The sequence below is a fragment of the Amblyomma maculatum genome, chromosome 2 (genome assembly GCF_055883805.1).
Source record: "Amblyomma maculatum isolate TAMU_Amacu chromosome 2, ASM5588380v1, whole genome shotgun sequence".
NCBI lineage: Eukaryota > Metazoa > Arthropoda > Arachnida > Ixodida > Ixodidae > Amblyomma > Amblyomma maculatum.
The window spans coordinates 227,172,154-227,198,913 of record NC_139345.1 but is presented as its reverse complement, the minus strand read 5'-3'; the positions used below and the strand labels follow the sequence as shown (position 1 = coordinate 227,198,913).

Sequence of the window (26,760 nt, the reverse complement as noted above, 5' to 3'; positions counted from 1 at the left end):
TAAATAAATGAAATTTGCAATGACAGCCTCATCAGCATGGTATTTTACTCACATGACATCCATTATCTGGGAACCCGCTTTCCTCCGATGATGAGACGCTAAAGCTGACCTAGAAAACAGATATTGTCACTGCATGTAAACCATACTCGGCAGGCGATGAATCTGCGATTCATACTATGTACTGAGCTTGCATACGATTTGAAGATTGGAAGTTTCAGCTTTCCTAGCATGATATATCCCCCATCCTTCAACAAATCTGTAGTTACCTGATCCTCCCCAGCTGCTTTCCTTCTTTTCATACTTTCTAAAGCTTTCTTAACCTCGTTCTTCATCACTGGTGGAACATCCGACTGCTTTTCCTTACTGCTAATCTCATTATTGTCCTGAATACTTTGATTACTGTACAGATCAGTATAGAACTCCTCGGCTACTTTGACTATATCTTGTCCATATTTGTGATGACATTGCCTGCCTTGTCCCTTAGCGCGTATATCGATTTTTGCCTATGTCCAGCTTTCACTTTGCCGCTTTAAAGCTGCCCCCTATTCTTTAGAGCATGCTCACATTCCCCATGTTATACTTCCCTATGTCGGCCACTTATCGCCTACTGATTAGCTTTGGTATCTCTGCCAGCTCTATCGTGTCTGTTGGGTTGGAACCTTTCTTAATTTGACGTTTCTTAATCAAATCTTTCGTCTCCTTACGATAGTTTACCAGTATCCTCCCTAACTATCCTCCTGCCTACTTCTACCGCACACTCAGTAATGACATCTCTGAAATTATTGTTCATTGCTTCTAGGTTAAGGTCGTCATCCTCGGTTAACGCTGAATATCTATTCTGTAGCGAGATCCTGAATTCTTATGCCTTCCTCCTCCTCGCTGATCCGTTGACGGACTTTTTTCTTACTAATCTGTTCCGCTCTCTCTTCAGATCTAGACTAATTCGAGCCCCTAATCCTGTGGCCACCGCATCGCACCTTTCTGACTGCCTTTACATCATCCATGATGCTAGGGTTCGAACACAGTATGAAATCAATTCATTCTTAGTCTCCCCATTAGGACATTTCCATATCCACTTCCGGTTCTTCTGTTTACTGCAGAAGGTATTCATGATTCTTAAGTGTTGTCTCTAGCCTCCGTCCTGTGTCTGCTGCGGTTTTATTTTCCTTATGTCTCACCAACTGGCCTACACATCTACCCTGCTAAGTTAAGTTATTGCGCTCTGCAAACACGACTAGTAACTCCCCCTGCTATTTCTAGAACTAATACTATATTCACCCACTGCCTGGTCTCCAGCCTGCTTTTTTCCTACCTTGGTAGTAAAGTCACCCATTATTATAGTATACTGCATCTTTACTTTCCCCATTGCCAGTTCTACGTCTTCGTAGAATTCTACATGGAAGTTAGCACTCTCCAAACGAGGCATGAAGGCGACAACTGGGCATGATTTTAAAGATAAAAAAGTCAATAAATTGTGAGAAAAACTTTCAATGCAGAGTAATGTCAGGTACTTTGAACAGATTTATCGAATAACACCCAAGAGAAAAATGTATTTCACTAAAGAGTTTCTGCTTGTATAGCCAATTACCTCTGCAAGTGCTGAAGGACCAGAAGCACTACGAAAAAGTCCAGACGTCGATGGCAAGGCCTCCGGGCTGGTGTCATCTCGATGGCTGACTGCCTGTTAAAACAAGATTCTTGTATAATTCAATTCAATTCAATTCAATTTTATTATATCCGTTTAGTATATTCCAGCTTATACATACAGAAGGAGGTCCCAGAGTCAGTGACTGTATCGGGACCTCCGATAAATGACAGATAACAATTAGTATACAAGACAGCAATATAGCAATAATTCACGGTAAAATAAGTTGAACGTAGACAATAAATGAGTTCATAATAAAAATAACATTATTTTGCAACAAAAAGCACACTGAGCAAGCAAGTTAAACACCAAATCAAACAGTAATAAAATATATGCATAAAAAGGCATGGCAGTACAGACTTTAAACATGTTAAACCACACAAAAATGCATACCACGTAAAGCTGATAACATAGTCATTATTCAGTATCAGTTTTCTGTTGTTAAAAAGAATTGTTTAACTTCGGATGCAAATCTGTTTTTTAAGAGATTTGACGATGGATGGTAACGCGTTCCAGACCATGATAGCAGAAAAATGAAAAGTTTGTTTCCCATAATTTGTTCGTACTCTAGGTAGTAATAAATTTTTATTTCTTGCGAATCGCGTTTTGTTATCATTTATTAGTGAAATCTGTGGGATAAGTGATACTGGAAGTTCGTCGTTTAGTAACTTGTAGAAGAGTGTGCATAGGTTGTATTTAACGAGTTCAGCGACTGCCAGGATTCCATGATTACGAAGTAAATGCTTAGCGCTAGAGTCATTGAAGGTGTAAGTAATTATTCTAAGTGCCCGATTTTGAATAGTTTGTAGAGAAAATAAATGCGTGTTATAAGTGTTTCCCCAGGCTACAATGGCGTAGGTGATGTGGGAATGTATGAATGCATAATACAAAGACATCAGTGTAGAATGTGAAAAGAAAGCTCGTGCTCTGATTAGTATGCGTATGCCATATGCTAGTTTAGTTTTGACGTGGGCAATATGCAGATGAAATTTTAAATGTGAATCTAGCTTCACGCCCAAGTAGATGCAGTAATCGCTTGCTGTAATTATATGGTGGCCAATTCGAATACACGGCGATGATGCAATAGTTATCTGGCTTGAGGTGAATAAAAGGAAAGAAGTTTTTGAAGGATTAATCTGAAGCATATTAAGCATATTAATCTGAAGCATATTAATTAGCAAATTAATAGCTTCATTCATGAAGACAACTGTTTTAAGGAAACATCACACTGAAAGGCTGCTGATGACAATCCAGCTACCTGAGTGGGTGTAGAGCTCCTTGGATAATTCACGCTGCACATGGCATGTTGTGCTGAGATGATCCCTAGGTCAGACTCGTCCCCAAGAACCATAGACTCCTAAAGAAGTGATGGATCTGCTTAAAACTTAATTGGCTTTTTTTCTTTTTGCCTTATAAAGACAGCAACTGTTGAATATCTACCACAGGCTACACACGAGCAGTAAGCAAATAGGTACCTGTGCAAGCTCAGGATCTTGAGAAACTGTCAATTCAGGAGGAACCAAGTAGGCATGCCTCCTGTGGAACGTATTCCTCCGTATGAAGAGGTTCCTAAAAACGGCATGAAAATAAAAAAAGAAAGCAATGGAATTTCAACATTTAGAAATCAAATCAGTGCCAGAGCTCACCTCTGTATCGCAGCTCATGTCCACGTTCCTTGTGCAGCCACTAGCTTCAGTTGACTGCTGTGACATTTCGGGGACCTAAAGTGGTACACATCAAATGGTCATAGTACCGGGAAATCGTTGCAGAAAATATATAAATTAATTGGATCATTTATATATGGTAACTGAATAGGTTCAATGCTTTTCCTCGCTTGTCTCATATTCTATGTGGCATTCGTTAGCGATATATACATATATATGTTCACACCATGCAAGGAATCGAAAGCTCTCGAAATACTCGACTTCGATCTTCTGCATGCTAAAGCAAGCTAGAATCTTGCAATTGTGCTCATAACGTCAGACCTAGCCGCATGCATATTCATGCATGCACGTCAACGCAAATTCTATCTCACCTCGTTTTTCACCAAAAGCGTAGGAACAGCATCAGCTGTTAGCCGAACGAGACGCGGCGATGTGCGACTGAAGTGCTCCGGCAGAAAATGCTTTGAGCACACGCACGCTCGCTTTGGAGGTACCCAGTTCATGCGATTACACTTTACGACATCAATCCACTCCTTCCGACGACATTCTGTTTTGGAAAACCTTTAAAAGAGAAAGAGCGCTACTTAATTTTGCTTCAAATTGAAAGCAGACGAAATACTCACTCGTTGAAAGTGATGCCCGATTCCTTGAGTCGCGTACGCGACTTGCAGCCTGGGACGCAGCAGCTCGGCATGATGCCCAGCCCTAAAAAGCTAGCAGCAGCCTTCGACGGGCGAACAAAGACCCTACGCTCGCGATGCTATCGCGAGAAGTTTCGCTTGTTTCGCCTTTACCCGACGGCGCGTAAATTGAGCCGGCTGATCGCGAGCGTGGCGCGGAGGAGGTACAAGAGCGTCGCAGGAAGAGAAAATGCGGAGGGAAAAAGAGGAGAAGAGACGTTGCAGCTTCCGGTCGCGGCGCGGCCGGCTTCAAAAAAATCACGTCAGGGCTATAGTGCTAGAGCACTATATCAGGGCTTCTCCTAAGTTCTTTCCTTCCTCCATGGCGGGGCGCGACATTCCGTTTCCAGGGGCCCGATCCTCGATATTCGCCATCCCCTGGCGGCGCCATATTGTCTTTCTGATTGGCTCTGAAAAGAGTCACGTGCTTCAAACTTGTGGCGCGAAACCATCAGTTGAGGCAAGCACTTTTAGCGGTTACGTCAAAATGACGTAGCCGTGAAAATTGATTTCAATTGGAGCTATCCTTGTTGCCTGGATGACAAATAGGAATGATTTTGGAGTGGAAGCAAAGTTGCTGATGGTGGTTTGGAGAACACTTACGCTCGATTAACCAATGTGATGAAAATAATGGCATACTGGGAAGGAGCGGATGCTCAAATTTGATTGGCTGGAGCTATGTCACGTGAAACACGTGATACGCAAAGCATATTTAGATTACGTCAAATTGAGGCGTCAAGACGTAACTGATGTGCCGCCATTATCGAAAATGCTGACGTTTGGCCGCCATAATTTCGCCGAGGTGCCCGAATTATGCTAATGAGACTATGGCGACAGGCAAGCTGCTTTATGCAGCCGTTAGCCTACCGTAGTTTATTAGCTTGTTATTAAAAGTAAAAGAATAACTTTATATACACATTGCATGGCTTTTTAAACGCAATAGAAAGGCAAATTATGAGCGCGAATGAAATAAAGGACCCTTGAGACAATCTCTAATGGGGGCAGAAGCGTGCGGCCGCGTGACGACGCTAACTGCTGTCTTATTTCAAACCCTTTCTTCCCATGGTAAGAAATCATTGGTCTGCGCGGTTATGATAACCCAGCAATGGCGGCGGCCGTGGAGGGAGGCATTGGTGGAGGCACGCTTACATTATAGTGAGCTAGAATATATATTCTAGTTCACTATAGCTTACATGAAGAAAAGAAAGAACTTGTACGCTTATGAGTGGTCTTCGTGCCGTTCGTCGTCTGCAAGTAGTGATCGAGGATTTGCTGCAGCACAGCAATGCTGTCAAATTGTCTTGAAAGATAGCTCGTCAGTACAGTCCCTAGCAAAAAAGACCAATAGGGTGCGTTATTGGTTTTATAAGAATCGGTATTGGTTCTGTAGGTATTCTATGCGTTTTATCTGCATTTCTATGAGACTTATTCAGAAACTCATAAATCTTATAGACTGGTACATATTTGTCCTATAGGCAATAGTATTGGTTTCATAGGTTTATCGGTGGGTTGTATAAGAAAAGTATCAGACCAGTGCAGAAGCCCATACATCTTATAGGCTGATACATGCTTGTCTTGTAGACTACTACATATTGGTTCATGTGTCTGATACATCAGTATGCGTTTGTTTATGGGTCTTGCATGCAGGATCAGTACGTTGGAGATTTTAGGTCTTTGTCATTGTTTCCTTTTCCTTCTCGGACACATCCCCAAAACTCACGCATTCATCCCGTTTATTGAGTGTTGCCGTAACGTACAATATTAGCCGCAATAACAATTGAGAACGCTGCGCGCGGTCTCAACAAACTACGTACGGTTGGAGCCGCAAGACGCGCGACGCTGTTGCTACTGGATCACTGAATGGAGATGGGAAAGCACGCGGATATAGCACGGTTCTGTCGGGGCCCAGCTCAGTCACAATCACCTACATGTGCAGAGCAGGACGGCGAAATGGATTGAGAGGCGCGCGTCCAAGCAACTGCAACGCTGCAACCGCCGCCGAAGCGAGAGGAGTCGACATCGAGCACGCGACGAGTACGGCTCGAGCTGCCGACGCGGTAGCGCGATGCCGGCGGCGCTTCGCAGCGGAGAGGTAGGTTTCCTTTCTCTCACTCCCACTCCCGCGCAAGCGTTCCCGTGCTGGCCTCTCTCATCCTCCTTTCCACCTCTCCTCTGGGCGCGCATGCGCAGCTCCGTAGAGGCATTGGCGCTGGCGCGATCGCTGATCGGGCGGCAGTTCGGTCGGTGCCCTGTGTTTATAAGTTTTCGCCGATTTTCGGGGTGCTTCTCGAGGATATCAACGTTCCAGCGCACGTTCAGCCTTTGATCAGGTGCGTGTGCATCACTTGCAACTTCGGGCTGACGTTTATACTTTGTCAGTGTATGATGTGGCTTTGCGTTGCAGAATGCCGTTGCCTGCACGCCAACAAAGGAATTTGAATCGCGCGGTGTGATATAACGCAGCGTCGAGTTTTAAAGTTGTCGGCACGATTTCTTGAAAGCATCGATGAAACTTTTTAGCGTTAATCTGTTTTCGAATATCGTGCGCACTGTGTTTAAGTGGCAGAACCTGTGGTGAGGCGCAAGGCGGAATGTTGGTTCAGCAGCTACCTCGGCGTTCAGTAATGGCGGCGCCTCTCCTAACTGCCTCCGCATGAATACGCGCGCAATCGCGGTTGCCGGTATATGTGTGGACCGATTTTTTGAAGTCATGGTGGTGTCGCGTTCTTGAAATCGCTTATTTTTCAAGCTGTAACGCAATATTTTATTTCTTTCAGGTGCCTTAGCATTCGAGAGACTACATCATCGGGCCGAAATCCGCAATCTTGGAATCGAGGGCTACCTGGATGCAGTCAATGTTTGGATTATGTGCCAGTATGCGTTGCCGCTGTCATTGTGGATTAAAATGTGTATACATGCACCTGCTGCGTAACTCATCCCTAGAAAATGGAACATAGCTGCCCTCTCCTTTCAGGTGTCCGGAGAGGTAAAACACCCGCAGCTTCTCGATGAGACCAATATTCCATAGGGCCTACAAAACCGATAGGAAGCCTACTGGTTTTGTAGGTCTATCAGATTATTGACAGCTATGGGTGTACTAGCATTACAGACCTATCAGTTTATCAGATGCCATAGGACCGATAAAACCATAGCCTATACGACCAGTAAACAATTGACCTATAAAACCAATACTCCAGTAGACCTGTAAAACCAATCGGCTAGGATACCCATAAGACCAATACTCTGGCAGACATATAAAACCAATATCAATAATCTGATAGGCTATTAGTTTTCTATCGGATTTTTTTGCTAGGGGTCAGATCAGCCATCTGACGAGGAGTGTATACTGTGGCGGCTTTGCAAGCTCCCAGGCGAGAATTGCCCTGCGCTCGGAGTGTTGAACTGTTGAGCTACTGGTGTTTCGGGTGTGATCGCCAGTGGTGAACGCCTCTGATGTTGGATGGCACGAAATGTATTCGTTCGGCCGAGCGACGAGCTCCCGGAATGTGTCGGGCTTCTCGATGGGTGTCGACCAGCAAGGCAACGCAGTCAATCTGCTGGAAATGGTGCAGCACGTCGAGCATCACAGAGCTAAGTGCAATAGGAAAACCTGTAAAGGTGACTGTTCATACAGCGTCATTCGCATTCAAGTTGTACGCAGGCGGGAAATGACTGAAGATTAAAGGAATACTCACAGGGCGCATGCGGCGAATCCGATATTTTTAATCAGCATTTTGCGTTGCTTTTAGCTGCATATTTCTACGACGCATTATAATTTTCTTCAACTTCTCTACACTGCACGAACTTAAAAAAAAAAGAAGAAAAAAAAAACAGTGTGCTTGTAGTTGTCAAGATTTCTTGGTTAATGGTTTCGACGACCGAGAAAGGAAAAACAAGTGAAATCGCCGGCATAAGTCGTTCCTTTAATTGCAAAAAAAAAGAAAGAAAGAAAAAGTTAGCCGTCACAATACAATTTCCGCCACCAAGCCGTCTTTACCTGTTACGGAAATGGTTCACTTAGGTATAGGTTTTGCACTGACCATTTCTTGCATTCATAGATTACACTTTACCGCAGCTTAGCTTGCAGCATTGATGATTTTGAATGTTCCTGTTTATTTTTTTATTGTTTATATTTTATTTGCATATAATTTAGGCACTAAACATTTGCAGGTGATCATGTGGACCTTGTGCAGCCGTTGCAGCACTTCCGATCCGAGTCATCATGTGGGCGAGAAGTCCTGGGGCCATATTCAACATCATTAACCTCTCTGCTAGGCTTGTATAATCTGGGAGGCCACGCGCCTTGTCCCTGGACGGCCACATCAGATGTGAAGTGCTATGCAGATGGACAGCTCTTTTTGAAGATCGTTACAGCTTGTAGTGTGTGCAGATCACATGACATTGACGCCACCTGCAAATGGTAATCGCAGCAGGAACATCAACAAGTACAAGGAAGAGGACGTGCAACATTTATATTAACTCGGACAGGAACAACTTGATCACCTGCACTTGAAATTTTCACTCGCTGTCATGATTTTGATATATGCCACAAGTGATCAATGTGCACATTCTTACTGCTTCATGTTCGGTAGCATACTGCTGAAAAGCCGTCCAAGTCTTTATTTTTTCTGTGGTTTTGAGATATAACCATCTCTTTGGTGTACATTTTGTTGATAGCATGTGCAAGAACCAAGTTCAGCTTTGGGGTGGCACAGTGGTTACGGCGCTCGACTACTGTTCCCAAAGACGCGGGATCGAATCCCGGCCTCGGCGGCCGCTTTTCGATGGAGGCGAAAAGCAAATCGCCCGTGTGCTGTGCGATGTTAGTGCACGTTAAAGAACCCCAGGTGGTCGAAATTTCCAGAGCCCTCCACTATGGCGTCTCTGAGTCGCTTTGGGACGTTAAACCCCACAAACCAAACCAAACCTTTCCTTGGTGCTATAATTTTTTGTCTACCATCTGTAGACATACTGAGTGTATTCTTCTACAAGTGCTGTGGCCCTTGCTGAGAGCTGTCATTCTTTGTTGTATACTTTGCTTTTTTTGTGTTCTGCTTAAACTCAGTGTGCATTTTATTAAGTGCTTCATGTCAATGAAATACAGGAAGGTACAAAAACGTTCTCCTTCTACCTCCAGAAGTGCCATTCTGAGTAGGACGTGCGTGCACCAATAGTTCACAATTCACTTTGGTGTTTGCGACAAGCAGGCAGTCTGCGATGTACTACTTCAGTGAGAATATTTCACATACGTGCACCCTGGTGGATGTGTCTGCAGTCGTTTACCATAGCAGAGTCCATTTCGTTACACCTATCTTGTGTGCTACTAGGGTGAAACGTGAGGTGCCCACTGTGTTTTTCCACAAACTGCAGAGTGAAGCGAGCTGTGCTTCTTTGTATTTGGTTGCCTTTAGGCTTGTTTTCTATTGCTTCCTTCATATGCTGAATGTAGATGAACAGCAATCAACTAGTTTTCCCAAGGATAATTTGTGCATCTATTTGGTGGTCATTGTCTTTCATTGTTGTATGCCCGGAAAATGAGGCCCCCGCCAACTTGTCAACCCATTTTGGCAATTTTAGATTCCACTTTTGCAAAATTTGCCAGTTTTTGCACTGCAATTACTGATGCTTTGTAGTGATGTTAATCAAGATAACAGATAACCTGTTTAACCTCTGCATCATGTGTGTGGCTCGGCTATCAATGAACATTTTTGTATTGTTCAGTTTTTTCACAAAGGCAACTAATGACTTCTCTGTTTTGTAACTAGGTGATATTGATGTGCATGTGCACCCACTGGAAAAAGTTCTTGAAGGTGGCTTCGCAGGGGAAAGAATGCATTCATTTGTGTACGAGATAAATTGCTTGACATTTCATGTTTCACTATATAACCCATAGTCACAATAATGTTGCACAAGCGCCGGAATGAAATAAAAACTTTTTGATAAGTTTGTCCTTCATAAATTTTTGACTGCAGCTCTACAAAATGCTTTGCTCCTTTTGTGCATTGCTACATATATTGTTCCATAAAATATCTCCCTCCATGATAGCGTTGTGTGTAGACCTTCCATACCCCTATTATGAGGCTGCTATCTGGGCCAGTTGCTTCTTGACACATTCTTGCTGCTGCCACATGCCCTCCGGCACTCACATATGTTAAAAGAGGGTTGGTAAAGCTCATATATTCATGCTCTAAGCCACTGGAGCATGGCTTCACCACTCTAGATGTTTATCGAATGATTGCAGCTGTGTATAACTGCTTCATTATTTTTTTTTCTGTTAGTTGCTTTTGTAGCCTTATCTTCATTGTTCTTTGTGAGCTTTAAATTGAGAATTTTAAGGAAGGGGCATAAATTTTATGCCAATCACTTTTATTTCATTTATGTAGAAGCACTTTCAAGGAAACTGGTGTTTCATCATCACTTTTCAACATTTTGTACCATTGTGCTAGTACTGAGTTGTATAACTTTTTGCTCTCATAAGTGACAGCTGCACTAATTTCACTTACACCTATCCTATTGTCACATGTGTTTTCTACGTTATCTAGTATCCCTATGCTTTCCTATTATATCAGCTTCAGCAATCCTCTCTGCATTTAACCCTCAGAATGTGTTCCATATTTTGCACGTCTGCTATGTGCACAGCCTAAATTGAGCACCACAATATATTCTTAAGATTGCATTCAAAAGATAACTTCCTGAAAGTACAATCCTATTGAACACAGTAGACGTCATACTATCCATAAGTGAGCCATTCTTTTTCATGATGTATTGAAGAATTTGTGAACAAAGCGATTTCATTTTATCTTGACCACATTCATCTGTTGTTTCTGTGCTACAGCCTCTGCCACAGCTGCATCTATAACTTGGCTGTTGGCACTGTGGTCAAATGTCTTGCGAGCCAGCAGAGCCTAATGTAGCGTAGATGTTCAGCTATTGGCTTCTTGCTTTTTTTTTTTTGATGCAGCAACGTTAAAGCCTCTTTTCTGCACAAAACGAGACGTTGTGAGTGGAAAATCTTGGGCACATTTCAGACAGGTGACATGGGCGAGTACTCAATGTGATGTCTCTGGCTTCACCTTTGAGGTGAATGTGTGAGGTGATAAACCTTGCAGGATCTTTGGGTAATAAGACAGGCAACCCTTAGGCCATGGAAACGCATCTGTACAGCTTGGTTAGAGTAGGCTTTATAGGTATCTAGACAAGTGGCCTTCCACATAATTGGATAACTTACAGGTATATGCTACTGATATGTATCATAGAATAAATACTAGGTGTTAGCAGTAGCAAAGTCGATTCACACGAATGAGAGTCTGCAGACAGGAGCCATAAAAGCTGTTGTGTCATAGCGGTAAATGCTGAGCTTGCGTGTCCCCACAATTGTTTTTAAAGCATGAAGTTTTCAAGTGCTGTGCTGGTTTGCCTGATAGCCGTCACATTGAGTGACTTGCTTGTCTTCCTGAGACAAACATTTCTGCTTTTTGGTAGACTGCATAAAGGGAACATTCTAGGTGTGGCAGGCATTTATGCACAGATAAAATCATTCTTACACACACTATAACTACATTTGCCCTGTCCATAACAGAATCAGGGAATACTTGTTCTGTCCCAGGTGCCGACTACCATTTAAATGACGTTGAGTTCCATAATCTTTGATACTGGTAATACTGCGGAACGCATAGCATCCCTTGACTGTAGTTGCAGCCTAGTGGTTTGAGCATTTGGGGACCAATCCTCAGTGGTGTTGGGTACTCATTGGTAAAACAGTGGGTGCTTGCTTTGCTGGTGCTGGGGTTATCTTGGGCCAAACACTTGGAGAATGGGTTTTTGACCCTATCTTGTGTTCCCTTGCTTTGTATAACTAATTTCTCTTCTTTGGTCTCCAAGGCCGTGCCACCTTTCAGATATGGCGATGAGCTGTACAAGTACAACAATACTGTAATTACTTGAATGTGTGACAGCCTTTCATTTTAGGCTGTGTATTGTAGAGTGTGCAGTGCTGTAAATAAATTTTGTATTGTTTTGTATATTGTAATTTTCAGTTTTCTTATAAGCAAGGCTTCATGTCAGGTGCATGTAAAAAAAAAATGCCAAAAAGTACCGAAAGCAAATGATACACCAATTGTTAGTCAACGACGAGCTGTTTAAAGCTACAGGGAATGTGTTACGTGAGTAGCAGGTCTCTTAAAGTGTGCATGTTTTACCAAAATAAAGGACAGAAGCTATACTGCAACCTGTTGGAAAAACCATGCATACAAGACACACTAGCTACAGATCATACGCTCATTTAAATCACGTTTAGTTTTCCAATGATATGCAATCAGAATGTCGAAAAAGTAAATTTCGTGCTTTATTCCCATATTTATGCCCGTATTCAGGTGAGGTTCATTTGAGCATGTTTTTGAGTCAGAGTGTAGAGAGTGGATGTTAGACAGTTGCACGTTGGACATTATGCAGTGCTGGAAGAGCACACAGGGGATGGCAAAGCCAATACAAATCATACAGTATTATCACCTGGCATTAATGAACCTTTGCCAAAAATCCAGAACACCACCCTGATGTGCTGCAGGCCACATCAGCCTTGCAATTCATGCCTCTTTTTGTCTAATATTGTCCCCGTGCATGCTTCTGTTTTTTTTTTGTTGTTGTTGCTGTTACTTTTTACTTGCGGTGTCCTTAAAGTCACGCTTGTTTTCCCCTTTGGCTCCCTTGCTTCACTCAGAGACAGGTTCGGGCTTTGTGTATATATAGCCACGGCCGGTCTCGAGGGAGAGCGCATTTCTCTCTTCTCTTACGGCCTCTCCAATGGGGTCTGTTTCCACCGCCCGCCGCGCCTCGGTGGGGTCGCCACCGCCCCACTGCTGCTCCTCCGCTACAGCCGTTCACGCACAAGGGAAACGCGCGCTCGCTCTTCGCTCCGCCCGCATCGGTTGCAACCGGCAAGTCCTGGCATTTCGCCCCTTATGGCGTATAGGAAGAAGCCGTAATCAGCGTCTGATTTATAGTGTATGAGCAATAAAATAGCCAATAATGTGGGCGAGAGCGCGCGCGCCTTCGTCAGTGCTGTCGCGCACGGTCGAATGAAGTTTCGGGTGCACTTGCATCAACACTTTTTGCCCCTAAATTTTTCACAAAACTATATCTACTATTTTATGCAGTGCCTTTGAAAGCTGTAAGCAGGTACAGCGCGACCTGACGCTAGTGCATGACAAACTGTTCGGTGGATATTCTGTCAACCGCTGCCGTATTCGTTTAGAGCAAAAGAGGCACTGACGAAAATTCATAGCACGTCTCAGATTCAGAGTAAGAAACAAAAATTTACGCATACAGTTAAAATTTCAGTTGTCTAGTGAAGTGGGCTGTTCTAGCTTCGTTTAAAACAAATCAGTAGGTTGAAAGACAGCAGATGTATACGTAGTCGCGACTGACGCCCACGTAGACAGTCGTAGTCAGTTTAATACAGTGATAAAAAACATTTAATCAAGGAAATGGGCATAAACAGATATGCATAATTGAAAAGAGCAACAAGCAATAAAAAAAAATGTCCTCCAAAGTTTACATATTGCACTCATTCATGAAAACGGTACATGCGGCTAGAAAATTAATGTCTCAAAATCTTTCTGGACGGTTTGTGCACATAAGGAGCTGGCCTTTCGTTCCTGTCTGTCACTTTCTTAGCATAATTGACAAGAAGGATTCTGAGAAATTTCTCACATATTAAAGAAGCGGACCTTATAGCATGTCTATTGTCAATGCCTTCCGGGCAACTCAGCAAAGGTGAGTTCTCAAGTGCTGGCTGGATTAAGATTTGAAGGACTTCAAGGACGCTTGTGTACGGTAGGTGCACGACAGCTTTTTCAAAAAAAAAAAAAAAAGACACAACCTTGTCCAAGAGGGCTATAAACTCTGGTTTTGGATAATGCAGTCCGCTAGAATCTTCTCCTCGCAGAATAGTGTACATGGGGCTGCTTCTTTCGCTGGTTTCAAGAAGGATAGCACAAGCGTCACACCCGAAGTCACTGATTAGCTTCACAATGTATCCAGCGACGTAAGCTAAACCAGAATACGTGACAGGGGTAATGGGATGACAGGAGATACCATCACTTCTTTCAGTTCCTCGGTTACTGATTGCGGCAGAGCTGAAATGATTTCGTCGGTGTCGACACTAGGCGCGCAATACAGCGCGACATACAACTCCTATAGTCACCTCTGAATAAATAGCACAGAGAAAAGCTTTTATATCCATTATTGAGGAGTGTCCCTTGAGTAACCGTGGCGAATGTGTAATAAGCAAAGCATTTTACCAAAATAATGGGGCAGCGATTGCTCTCTAAGGCAGGCAATACTGCACAGATAGTTGGAACTATTAGTTCAAAACATACTAGAAAAAGAAAGAAAATATTGCTAGGAATTAGTGCTTGAAACAGATTTCCTGCTTTTCATGAAATAATCATGATATCATGTAAACATTTCATTAAACCAACGTTTATTTGCAAAATTAAAATAATGTTTATAATACAACATAAAACATTTGCTGGTCTATAATTCATAGCAAAATTGATAACAAAACTTAAAAGTGTTTACTCTGACGTTATACTAATACTTTGTCATGTAAGCATTGTGCAACTTACATTACATTTTTATAAAATTATTTTCATCTTCGGTGTTACCTCGATGGTTTCTCATCTAGCGCTGAAAGATGCTTTTGCCATTATTGCTGTTATGTTTGCCTTGAAGAAGCTTTGATGTGATCATGCTCATTCATTTTTTTTTTATTCATCTTCTTGTACAGGCTTGGGAAAAAATTCAGATTAAAATGAACAAAAGTAGATACCACGCTGCAATACATGTCATATGCTTGTCGAACGTTTGCTGAGCGACAGTGTTTTTTTTAATATAAAGACTCCATTCACGTGTGTAGCACGTTGACAGGATGCCGCTGCAGCATCTACCTTCTGTAATCTTTCATTTAGGGGCTGCACTCACCACGAAACCCGCGGGCGACAGCGCGAAACCAGGCAAAAGCGACCCGCCGCCACTGAAGCAGATGCGGAGCGAACAGTGAGCAGGTCGCGCCCCTTGCGGCGGCGGAGAGCGTGACTCAAGGAGAAAAATTCCCATTGTTCACGCGGCGATTGAGAAGGCCGTAAGAAAGAGCGCGCGCTCTCTCCCTCGAGACCGGCCGTGATATAGCATGTGCACTGGTTAATGTGTGCATGAATGCTACATGTAATTGACAATTGCTGCAAGAAAATGGTTTCCATACTGCATCTAGCTCATTGTAATTAGGCATCATATATCATATTCACTCTTCATGTCTGTTCCTTCACTTCCTGGTCGTCAAATAGTATATGTGAAGGCATTTCTCTAGAACACAGATTGTTGGGCGAGTTGGTGCATTGCAGACACGTTCTAGCGCATATGAACGAGGACGAGAGAGATGTAGACAACACGAGCGCTTATAGCGCTCGTGTTGTCTACATCTCTCTCGTCCTCGTTCATATGCGCTAGAACGTGTCTGCATTTCTCTAGCCGACCTCATCACCCTTCTCTCCTCTGAGGAATCTTGCTGCACTGAAAGAAAGTGCCGGATGCTATTGCAAGTGCAAAACTGGTAAACAGTAGCAAAGGAACTAGGCTGTACCTGACAAATTTTGTTTCTCTTGTGACATTGTGGTGTGATGTGCACCTGCATCAGACGAGCAGTGTTGCTACTTTTATAAAATGTTTTTATGCAACATGCTCAGAAACCAAGCAGAATAATACCGACAGTTATTTTTTTTTAACGAGGTAATTAATACAGCTGCCACAACACAGTGACACTCTGCATGCGGTGAAATGTACATACAGCGTGCTATGTCTAATTCAGGGCACATTAAATGCCATCAGCGTGAAAGCTAACCTAGCTGTTGCTGCCAGTGGGCATCTGGATACACTTTTTATTGCATTTTCATTGCTGCCAGAAAATCTTATCTGCTTATTTTTGCGGCTGCGTGAATCCCCGCCGCGATGGCTCAGTAATGATTATAGACGCTCGGCTCTCTGACCCGCAATATGTGCGTAGCCCAGCTACGACGATCGCATTTCGATGGAATTAACACGCTAAAGGTGGTGGATGGATGGATGGATGGATGGATGGATGATAGTGGCTCTGCCCTTTGAATCGGGCGGCAGCTTGCGCCGCCTAGCCAAAAAATTAAAAGAAATATATTTATCTCTTCCCCATTTTTAGCTTCTAATTCGCCCGTATCTGCCCCCCTCCCTTTTTTTCCTCTTTTTATTCTCTTGACTTTTTCCACCAATCCTCTAACCTCTCTTTTGTTATCAGAACGCGTTCCTCATCCATTCGTCCATCTTCCCCAGCAAATCCCAGTGCTCTCTCCAGATCTGCCGCTTTTTCCGCGGGAAGGGCAGGACGAAGTTTTTGGCACCTTAGAACAACATGTTCCGTTGTTTCCTCCTCAGTTCCGCACGCCGCGCATAATATATCTACTTCCTGAAATTTTTTCCTGTACGTTTTTGTTCTGAGGGCCCCTGTTCTAGCCTCAAACAGCAATGAGCTCCCTCGTGAGTTGTCGAATAAACTTTCTTTCTTTATATCCTGTTTTCGAGTTCTATACATACCCAATGCTGATTTTCCTTGCATTCTTTCCTCCCACATTTTCCTTTCTGCCTCCTTTACCTGCTTTTCAATGCTGCTGTTTTGCTGCGGTGTATCTCCAAACTCTAGGTACTTAAATCTGAGCTTTCGGGTTCTGTTAGTCCATTTCGTATTCAGGCTTTTCATGAAGAGGTGCTTGTACATTTTTCGTGCCCACCTTGATTCCTCCATTTCGGTTAGTCTCTGATCATATTTTAGTTTGCTAATTGCCTCTCTAACCTCAAATGATGCCAAGCCCATATCTCCCTGGACTCCTTCATTAGGTGTGTTGCCATGTGCTCCCAATGCCAATCTACCTACCTTTCTCTGTCTGATTTCAAGGCCTGACTGTACTTCTGATTTCATGCACAGGACTGCATTTCCAAAAGTGAGTCCTGGTACCATAACACCCTTCCATACCCCTCTAACAACCTCATACCTGTTATAATTCCAGAGGGCCCTGTGTTTCATAATATCCGAACTCCTTTTCCCTTTGTCTATCGTAATTCCTTCATGCTTTTCTAGGTAATTTTTTCCTTCGTTGATCCATATGCCCAGGTATTTATAGCTCTCCACATGTTCAACCTTGGTGCCTTGTATTTCCAGCACGTCCCCCCTTTCATCATTAAATACCATTATTCCTGATTTTTCACTGCTAAATTGCAGTCCCAGCTTTTCGCCCTCTTCTCCACAGATCTTAAGCAGCTCCTGCAACCCATCCCTCTTATCTGCCAGCAGTACAATGTCATCCGCGTACATCAATCCTGGTAGAACTTGTGTTACTTTCTGTCCTCCCTGCATATAGCTTGCATCGAATCCCTTATTACTTTCCTCCAGGCGCCTTTCCATTTGGCTCATGTATATCATGAAAAGCAGCGGTGGCAGTGGGCACCCTTGCCTAAGCCCCCTTTTTATTTTTGCTGGTTTTGTTGTTTCCGTCTCCCATACTATCACTGCCTCATTATCTGCATACACTTCTTGTATGAACTGAACCAGGTTTTTATTCAGGCCATATTCCTTCAACTGGTTCCACAGTTTTTTCTGATCTACACTGTCGTATGCCCCTTTAATATCTAAAAACGCTATCCATAATGGTCTCTGACTTGCAGCTGCTGTTTCTATACACTGGGTAACCACAAATAAATTATCCTCTAGTCTTCTGTCCTTGCGGAAACCATTTTGTAGTTCTCCGATGATATTCCCTCCTTCTGCCCATTCCTCCATCATTACTTTTACTAACTGCATTGCTACCCTGTATATAACTGATGTAACTGTGATTGGCCGATAGGACTTTATGTTATCTCTGCTTCCCTTGCCTTTGTATATTAGTCTCATCCTGCTTAATTTCCAATCTTTTGGTACTTGACCGCCCTTTATTGTTTGCTCAATCAACTGTCGCAATTTTACTTTGCTTTTTTGTCCTAATCTGGTAATCAATCCCATGGGTATGCTATCTGGTCCTGTCGCTGTTCCCAAGGGGACCTTCCGTTCTATTCTTTCCCATTGTCTTGCTGTCATCTCCTTATATTCTTGCTCCTCGTCCCTGTGGTCCTCATTATTCTCCATTTCTTCTGCGGCTTTCATTTCCAGACTGGCAAAGGCTGTTTCTATTGTGCGCCTAACATATTCCTGTGCTTCCTCTCCCTCCACTCTTTTTCCTTCTTCTGTGGTCAGTGAGTGTTGGACCCCTTCCGTCTTTTTTGCTTGTAGCCTTATGTGGTTCCAAAACCTCTTTGCAGCATTTTTATCTTTTTTACTTATGTCCATCATCCACTGGACCCCAGCTTTTCCTATTTTGATTTGGATTAAGGTTGACGCCTCCCTTTTTCTCTCAAGGTACTCCTCCCATTTGGATTCTACTTCCCTTGGTGTGGCTTCCCTCTTCTTTGCTAATCTGTGCTCTCTGGATGCCTCTTGACGCCTCGTTATGGCTGCTTTAACTTCAGCATCCCACCAGCTTTTTGGTTTATATTTTCTCTTTCCTCTTCTAATCTTGCCCTTTTTTAGCTCTCTTTTAAATACTTCTACTAGGTCATCGTATGTCCATTCTCTATTTGGTTGTTGGTTTACTATGTCTTCAATGCGCTTTGACCCTTTTTCCAACTGCATATCATTGAGTTTCTGGTTGCTTTCACATACCTGCATTTTTGTTGCGGCCGCTGTCCCGCCAAATTGGAGTTTAATTCTTTTGTGATCGCCGATGTCAGCGCATGCTAAGGTCGCCAGATATATGGCCTAATCGAGCTCTCCACTATGCGTGTTTTCACTACGCCGCTCCACCGGGCCGATATCCGCACGCTACGCCACTGAAGCCGACACGTATACCCGTAGCAGACTTGCTAACATGATGGAAACGGTGGGCTGCCGCAGGCAGTTTCGTTGTCGTCGGACAGGTGCGCCTCTTCTCTAGAGGCTACTGCAGCCCGAAAACCTGTTGGGCGCTTCCAATTCTCAGTATTCGTAACCAAATTCTTTAATCCTGATACTCGCCGATTTATGAAACACGCACAGCTAGCCACATGTGGGCATCTCAAGTAAGGCATCGCTCACACTTGACGACCGGCTTTTGTGGGGTTTGCGTCGAGTACCACCGTTCGCTCAGCCTAGCTGCTGCTGGACGTCCGACAGCGTACGTGTACTATGATGCACTGTGGTCGCAACGACCGTAACTATAATAGTACCGTACAGCCGCAACGTATACGTAAGTATATGCCCTGCCGCGCGACGCGTGTATGCAGCGTAAACACTGTTCGCACCGACCCTTCAGCTTCTCGGCATCGCAGCGTTGGCATTTTTGTAATCGGCGCCAAGTAGCAGACGACGGCGTTATTTTTTGTAACTTTTTTCCTTGTTTTTTGAATTTCGTCATCAATTTCTGTTTATACGCGATTTAGCACCGCCCCAATTATCACGTCACGGGTACGTCACAACATGGCCGAAAAGGCGAATATCGAGGATCGGGGATCACAAGCGTTTAGGGGTAGCTCGGCTGGAAACGCTGATTGGCCCAAAATTTATGACGTCATATATGACGTCACAATAAACGTCATGGGTCACGTGATATTTTATGATGTCATGTCCGGATGTAGGGCGCACGTGTTTTCCCTAGACTGTCCCTGGATTCCCCATGCTTTTCAGAGCGCCCGCGCGCGACCCGGCGGCATGGTCGGCGGTGTCGGCGGCGCGCCGCAAGCGAACGGCAGCTGCCCAGCCGATGGCCGTCGGCGGAGAGGCACGAGGCCTAGCTTTCATGCAGTGCGGACACCGTGGAAACGGCAGCGACGTCAAATAACATATGCACGCTTCGAGCCGCGAAGAGGTTTCCGAACCAGCTTGTCACACCACACGAATTGCCGGGGAAATCACAGTTTAATTGCTTTTCCTTTATCTAGATCTGTGTGAGACCTTTCGGCAACAAAAACAATCGAGGTTCGCCAACGCAGTGTGACCTGTTCGTAGGCCGGCCGGGCGAATTTTCTAGTGACAACTGCACACCATGTTTGCGGTGATTCCGCTCTTCTGCACATTTCGTATATTTGCAAAACGTTTCCTTGCAAAATAGCTTTCTCGGTGCGACGTCTTTCAGGCACGCAGGCTGTCGGCAACGGTCGTTCGTCCCGTTGCCACGCGTCCCGATATAATTCGGTCTTTTTCTAAGCGAAATAGTTCATTATGAATTGTTTTAACCAGAAATGCGCTCGGTGACCGCTCTTATTGGCTAAAAAGGCCTAATTTCCTGACTCCAAACTAATGCGCCGGCGAATGCATATGATGCCGGCCGGCAACACCGCGGCGCCGGCGCTATTATAAGCACATCCTAGCTGCAATAGCTAGCTAGTCGATGACTGTAGGGGGCAAAAAAAAAAAGCTTTGAGGACAAAGGGAACAGAGATACGAACTAGGTCATTCGACTCTACAAATTTTTTAGGTCAGAATTGTGATGCTGGAAGCTTTTGAACATGCACAAAACAACTGCAATTACATCGGCCACAGTGACAAAGAATAAAATAAATACGAACCAGCTAGAATGTTAGACTGGGCGTTCATATGCAAATATGGGCGTAGAAATGCCATTTGAGAAGTAAGCATGCTAATAGTGAAAGGACAACTCGAACACACAGAAGAGAACTGAAGTTTGTGCATGTTCAAAGCTTTCAACAGTCCTTATGAAGAGTTTGCGGAAGCATAAAAAATATGAACTACAATACAGCACATTGGCCAGTTCTCAAGGCTTTTGCTGGCACTGCGCTATGCCTGATGTAAACAAAATTGTTCACAATGGCACCGTGTTATAATCCTGGTCGCATCTGCCAGTTTGCCACTTTTTAGTTACTGTGCGTGTTACCAAGTATTTCTAGATGCTCAAAGTTTGCAATTCTTGTAGTTTTTATATGCCCTTTTATTTGAGTGGTCCCAATCTAGAAATTCATCTGTCAAAAACCTCTACTTAGTTGCTCACAAATGCACCTTTCTTAAGAAAAGAAAAAATGTGACATATGCCCCTCATAATACAGCTTATTATCAGTTGTGGGGTATGCTTGTTACGTTGAAGTCTTAAGAAATGAAGGGAAAAAATGCCTCGCCTTGCACCTGTTGTGCGATACGAAAAACGAACTTCCCCAATCGAAGAAAGCCGGTGTGTTCATGAAGAAGGGGGGGGGGGGAGGGTTCCCCACGTTAATGCACCGGATATCGCAGACCTACGCCATTGGGGGTTAGAAATGGAGTGCTCTCATGGGATACAGAGGAACGAATACAACCGGTCATGGAGGCAGCAAACATGCGCCTTATCTGCACTTGTGCCCTCGTTTTTGTGTTCTTTCTGAGTTGCAAACCATCAACAGGTAGCAAGGCTCGCATGCAACGGGTACCTCATACGCATGAATGTTGATCCCAGTTGAATTCCAGTTGGGGATCCATTGTTATCCAACTGGTATGAACTGGAAGTTTGTTCCTTAAACCATTTACATCAGTTAGGATTTTTGCCTGGGTTGTTTCAAAGTAATGTAGAAATGTTGTCAGTGTTGTTCAAGTTACTGCCTATGAAGCAACACAATTTTGCAAAAAAACAATGGTTGTGAGCCGCCTCATGCATTTATTTTTTCATTTTGAAAATGTTTCAAGCTACAATAATTGCCATGTCACTTTGCGTAAAAGAAGCTCTAGCTTTTTACAAGAATGGTTTTAGAGTGTGCTAAAGAAAGAAAGTGTAAAGAAAGATGGAATAGTGACATGTGGCCTCTTTTATGCATGATGTTTGTGTGCCGCACATGAAGTGAAAGGATATCTCTGTTGGTTAACGGCTTTGCACTCAGTGGATTAGTCATGCAGTGTTGCATGACAGACCACCGAAGGCCCAATACATCCTACAAAAGACTAAAAATGAGAAAACATGACGATGAAGTTGAAGGCCCATGATCTGCCAGGAAACAATAGGGTGGCTCTGAGAAGGACTTTTATATTGGCAGTAGTAAGGATGGCAGTCCTCTGCTTTGTGGCTCTTCACTTCGCAGTGACAACACTGGTGTATACTGCTATAACGCCTACTGTAGTTTTGACCATGCTGTCAGTTATTCTGAAAGCTGCGGCGGTGAGCATCAGCCAGTGCTCTAAGTTTCAAGTGTTCATTTGTAAAAGATGTGTTCTAGATCCTGCTAAAGAGTCTTGTATTATCCAATTGAGTTTCCAGAATTTACACTTTCTCTAGAAGCCCTCATTCCATTTAGGCATCTTTTCATTCTTTCCAATTAGAATTTTCAGTCCTAATTGAATTTTCATAATCAAATGTCTTCCAGTTTCCAAATGACCTCCCAGCTGGAATAAGTACTTAGTCCCAACTGCATAGTTTTAACGCTCTGTAAAGAAGGAATTTATTTTTATTATGGGCTGCTAAGTTATGGTCATCTTACGGATTAGAATTGATATTCCTAATGAACATCCAAACTGAATGGACAATTGTTATGCATGGTGAAACTGGAATTCAAACTACATTTCAGTGATGCATTGTGTGTGCGCTGGCTAAGATGTTAAAGGAAGCTGGTACATTTCGCTCCCTAGTAAAAATACACCCAAACATATTAGATTTCAATAGGCTTTGCAGTTAAAAATTTTGCAACTAATTTCAAAGTCCAATCTGGAGTCAATGATTTCAATTCGAGCATATTAGATAGTCTCGAGAGCTAAATTAAATGTTTCAGAGAGCAACTCATGCACTTAGGTCCTGGATCCATTTACAAAGGAGCAGCAGACGTTAGCTGCAGAGTAGGATAAAAAAATTTACACATTATTTAAAAAAAGTGCAAGAATTAGAGACCCTATGTCTAGAAGATCTATTAATGTGAAAGTATTACTTCGCTATGTTTATTTATTTATTTATTGTAAGTACCTACAGCGCCCATGAGGCATTATTGTAGGGGGGATACAACTACATACAATAACACATGCAAAGAAGATATAAGGAAACTTGTTAGCAAGGTAACACAACACACTGATAGAATACTAAATGAATTCTCAAGTAGTATAAGTGATAACATAAAATACATTAACACAGCGCTGGCAAACGCACAGATTTCACAGATTTCTGTTCGCAGACCGCGTCCGCACACCGCATCCGCAGAACGTGTCTGCAAAATCATGTCCGCAGCAGTTGTGAGTAATTGAGAAGTGGTGGAGGTTAATGAGTGGTGTCAATCGATGGAGGGTGATGTAATGTTGCAGCAGCATCCGTTCTTTTGCATTCCTCCAATGCAGATTCTACAGCGCTCTTTAACTTTGCAACATTTTTGATTTTACAACCATAAAAAGTGTATTCATAACTGTTTTCACAATTTCAGGAATGCTTGTTTAAGTTCATTCAGTAAGACCATTAGATTGTGTTTTATTGATTGCAGGTTGCATCAAGTGTGAAAGTGCGGGAGAAACCAGAGGTTGGAGTTTTGAGTTAAAAATGAAGTGACTCTAAATTGCAGCAGTGCCATCGAGCAAAGAAAGCTTTTATTGTCCTGCCAAGAAAAATAGGAAACATGCAACAAGTGGCATTCATAGTTAAAGATAATTACTCTGTATTCTGACGGAGGTATCATGTCGTAAACCGGCAGTCAATATCGGTTATGTAAGAAACACACATTTAATTTACTGAGAATTATCATTTAATTGATATTTGCTCTTGTGGTGCTTGCCCACATAAAACTGCAATACCTTATCTGTGGAGACTTGCATAATTAAAGGCAAAGACAGTACCACATCAAGGTAAAGCTCACTCATTGAAGAAATCTTTTTTTTTTTATTTGCAGTGTTGTTTATATGAATTTCCTATCTCAAATGAAAAAAATTCACACTAAGACTTATGCGAGTTTCTACAAGGTCAATATTTTTTTTTTATAGATCGGTAGCCATCTCTTACATCATTTTCTTATTTCAGACTCAAAACAAAATAGTTTTTCTGTGTTTATTTCTTCATGAAATTGGACCAGGCAAACGATTTTTCAAGTAAAAAATTTCAATGTAAAACAGTCTCATTGAGATCAAAGCTAGTAATAAACACACTATTATCAGCATACATGTATGATGAGCTGAACACTATTGTCAATATGAATTATGTCATTTATGTACAAATTCAGCAAAAGTGTGCCTAATACTCTTCATTGAGGTACTAAACAAAATATATAGAGGATGATTTGTTTTTGTTACTGTTCATCTGATTCCTTGAATGGGACTTGATTCAATTATTTCCAATACCTTTGCGAGTGCTGGTAATTAAAAAAAATATCTCTACGAACGTGTGCTCCATGCTCTAGCAGATTTCATAGAGTTCCCCGATAGAATATTGAGCTTTTATATTAGCATTGCATGACCTGTTAATTGGATGTGAAGCATGTTTGATGTTCACAAATGCATGCCATTTCCACAATTTCGACTCCCTTAATTGTACGAAATGTTGGCACAGAGCTGAACTGTTGCCATTGAATTGGACTCCAAATTGTTGACTGGGGGCCAATATCCAAGTTGGAAATGGTCATTTCCGATTTTGATTTGGCCTCAACTGTTTTGTTAAACTTGGAACAAAGCCATACTGCCGCGGTGCAATCCATCGCTCCGCTACGTACGTGGTTCGGCTGGAGCAGCTCTTTAGACACAGTTACAGACACAAGACCAATGGCAATTTTTATTTAAGAAACAGCCAACAAAAGTGAACTGAAAACATGGCAACCGCTAACCCCATACATGGTTACTATACAAAGGCACACTGCACTTGAACCTTGTCTAGGACGCCTAACGCGTAGGATGCTTTCGTTAAAAAAAACAAAAACAAAAAAAAAACACGGCGTTATACATGGCATCGAATCCAGGTGCGTACACTTCTGCCTTTTCCCGTGCTCTCGAGTTAAGTGATCCTTGGATGACGACTATAACCTTCGAAATGTGATGCATTTAAAAAAAAAATACACAGCGGCACAAAGCCGCGGTGTATATTGTAGCCTCAGCACTGGAGAGAACGAAGCTGGCCACGTGCTAGCTGCAGCAGCTGTGGAATGCACGAGGTAAGTAAAAATTAAGCTGTACAGTACTTTATGAAGCAATATTCAAGACGATTAGGCAGTTATTATATAAAATGTCGATACTTCCATTAACATCGCTGAACAAGGCCGCACCACACTGAGAATTCTCTAGCTGTTAACCCTGTTGTATGGGCTTAGCGTTCGTCGCGGCAGCAGAGTGGCGCTTGCCACGTGTTCTGCAGCTGCTGCACGAAGACTCGGAAGAATGCGTGAGGGAAGCAGGTAACAAGCACTGTAGCACTTTATTAAACCAAATTTGACACGATTATGCATGCGTGTATTTACGTATAGCCTGGTGAAGAGGCCTAGATCGCAAGTTATTTTGGTGGCCGCGGCGATTGATACGAAGCCACGTGCAACGTAGAGAGGGAAGAGGAGTACGGGATGTGCAGGTCTGCGGTCTGCCAGGAAACATTGGGGCGGCCCTGAAAAGGGCCGTTTGGATGCGCAGCGACGTGACGGCGTGGCGAACACAACGCCCTGCACTCGTCCGTGGCCCTTTGCCGTTCACCGTCAACAGTGGTGCACTAAGTCGTACACAGCGCCTGGTTATGCTGCCCTGGATGCTGTAGCGATGCTTCTACTGTAGACATTTACGAGGGTTGCGGCGATGATCTTGGAGAGCTGATCGATGCCGCGATCCCTGACATATGGGCTGCTGCGTACAAAGAAAATCCTCGGTCTCTTCGCAGCATACAGGAAACGTTGCTGTAAGAGTAGAAAAAAGTTGCATTATGAACATAGCAATTTGATGAATGCGCAACATATTACAAAACCTTCGACAAAGAAATCTGCGTTCTTGTACCTCAATCAGGGTTGAGAATGCGCACGGCAGACGTGCGCCTATGCATAGCAGTCAGGCAGCGGTTAGTTGCCGACGGCGGATGTTTTCGTGGACGTCTCCATAGCCGTGGCCGATTTTTTTTTTTTTTTTAACACGAGGAGCGTCCATGCCACGAGCTGCTGCTGCACGAGGTCCTGGAAGCACGTGGGGAGAGACAAGCGACACAGCACTTATATATAAGCAAAATGCGAGACAATTTTGCGCAATTTATACTTACCTTGACGGTGCTTGCGATCTCCCGCAGGTCGTCGCCATTATCAACGTCATTCCGCCCAACGTACAGCACGGATCGGCGTGCTGAAAGCGCATTCACGTAAACGCGCAGGCCCGCCATCGTCGAGCACTTCGGTGACCGAACGTGCCGATGCCATGCAGCAGCGAGATCCACGAACCGAATGCCGAAATCGCGCGCGTTGCAAGAGCGGGGGGCACCTAGCGATTCCCTAGAGCGTCTAGGGACTAAAAAAACAAGCAAACTCAGTTTTTGGCTACGTCACGTCCGATTAAGCATCGAGCCCGACGCAAAAAACGTCACGCCAGGCCGCGGCGTGTCCACCAATCAGCGTTTCCAGCCGAGCTACCCCTGAACGCTTCTCGGGGACTGGGTAAATCGGCTGGAAACGCTGATTGGTCAAAAAGTGTGACGTCACGCATGACGTCACGTGTAACGTCACAAGTCACGTGACATTTTGTGACGTCATGTCCTGTTGGGGACACACGTGTTTTCCCCAGATT

At 43.5% G+C, this 26,760-nt stretch overlaps 2 long non-coding RNA genes across 2 annotated transcripts; one reads left to right on the top strand and one right to left on the bottom strand.

Annotated features, from left to right (window-relative positions):
• Window positions 1–6,096: 6,096 nt before the first annotated feature.
• Window positions 6,097–6,909, top strand: LOC146201449 (uncharacterized). The gene is made up of 2 exons (XR_014704887.1): window positions 6,097–6,319; window positions 6,767–6,909. It is a non-coding gene; the product is annotated as an uncharacterized LOC146201449 (long non-coding RNA).
• Window positions 6,910–25,458: 18,549 nt separating this feature from the next.
• LOC146201448 (uncharacterized) lies at window positions 25,459–26,387 on the bottom strand. The gene is made up of 3 exons (XR_014704886.1): window positions 26,243–26,387; window positions 25,987–26,159; window positions 25,459–25,889 (listed from the first exon to the last, which is right to left on the bottom strand). It is a non-coding gene; the product is annotated as an uncharacterized LOC146201448 (long non-coding RNA).
• Window positions 26,388–26,760: the final 373 nt, after the last annotated feature.